A 1,636-nucleotide genomic window follows, 5' to 3' on the forward strand; every position below is an offset into this window, starting at 1 on the left:
TGTATAATGAAAATAGAAATAAAAATGTGAATATGACAATGAAACATCTGTATAAACTACTTATTGTGGATAATATAATTTGGTAAACAAGTTTTAAGTGTCTAAATTTTTATCCATATGCATTTCTCTAAGGAAACTCAATTTCCAGGTAGGTAGTTGTACTACATGATTGTATAACTTGCCTAATCTAATATGACATATGAAGATATTAATTTTAAAACAACTTCATTGCATATATCATTGGCTACCTCTCATTTTTAAATGTTCCCAAATAATGGTGTGATAGAAATTCTGTTTACTAATGTGCATTAGATTGAATGCAGTTAAGTCCTGAAGACTTCTAGCTGGTTTAATAATGAAGGTTAAAATGTTATACTAATACATTTATAATACAAAATACATCTTCAACATCGTTGTGTCCTGTGCTTTTGACAAAACTAGTTGAGACATATTCTATAGAAAAAAATATAAAACAGAGTTTGATTAGAAAAGGTATGAATTTAATAGGTCAGAATGTTGGAAATATACCTACTCCTATCTTTGGAAGCAAAATAGATCTATCTAATCTAATCTATTTATCATCTATCTATATATCTTCATATGATTTTCATAGTATTTTAATGAACTGAAATGATTTTTAAACTAATTTAAATAATTGTTAAATAAGATTTTATCAAATATTTAAATAATTTAGAAATATAAAATAAAATCAACTTTATAAGTTAAATGTCCTAAATATTATAAGTATTCTCTAAATCTTAAATATAACTTTATGTTAGGAGCTGAAATGAAATCCCTGGAAATTACCTTAGTATGATTTTTTACCACAACATTATTTTTGGTGGTAAGATTTGACCAATCCATTAAAATAAAATGGCTCTTGTAGAATGAGTAGATAAACTGTGGCACACATTTTTGATGGAATAACAAATAGATACAACACAAATGTAATCTTAAATGTAGTGTATCAATTTGCTCCATTTCTTTTTGCCGGTGCTATGCACTAAATAGTTATTTGCTAATATTAATGTGTGGTATTGATTTTTTTTCCTCATGTGTACTATTGTTAATATTAGGAAGCATCTGTAATAATCCAGTATTTAATTTCAATAAAACTCGACGTACTTACTTTTTAATATAATTATATTACATACATTATATGTCACACTTATCTTGCAGATGGTGAATGTTAAAAAATGTTGATCTAACAAGCTAAGTGAAAGATGGTAATCCTAAAAGACTAAATATTTTATAAATCTACTTATAAGACATTTTTGAAAAGGAAAAAATACAGGTTTAAAAACTGGTCAGTGTTGCTTTGGCAGCTCGTATACTGAAATAGGAGATTAGCATGGCCTCTGCTCAAGAACAACATGTAAATTCATGAAGCGTTCTATTTTTTTTTGTTTGTTTGTTTTTGGTTTTGAGACAGAGTCTTGCTCTGTCACCCAGGCTGAAGTGCAATGGTGCAATCTCGGCTCACTGCAACCTCCGCCTCCTGGGTTCAAGCGATTCTCTTGCCTCAGCCTCCCGAGGCGCCAGCCACCACACCCAGCTAATTTTTGTACTTTGTGTAGAGACAGGGTTTTGCCATGTTGATCAGGCTGGTCTCGTACTCCTGACCTCAGGTGATCTA

General features: G+C 30.0%; 1 pseudogene; it reads left to right on the plus strand.

Moving 5' to 3' along the window:
* Nucleotides 1-1,310: 1,310 nt before the first annotated feature.
* On the plus strand, nt 1,311-1,403 carry LOC112625583 (annotated as a pseudogene).
* Nucleotides 1,404-1,636: the final 233 nt, after the last annotated feature.

This window comes from Theropithecus gelada, chromosome 5 (genome assembly GCF_003255815.1).
Source record: "Theropithecus gelada isolate Dixy chromosome 5, Tgel_1.0, whole genome shotgun sequence".
NCBI lineage: Eukaryota > Metazoa > Chordata > Mammalia > Primates > Cercopithecidae > Theropithecus > Theropithecus gelada.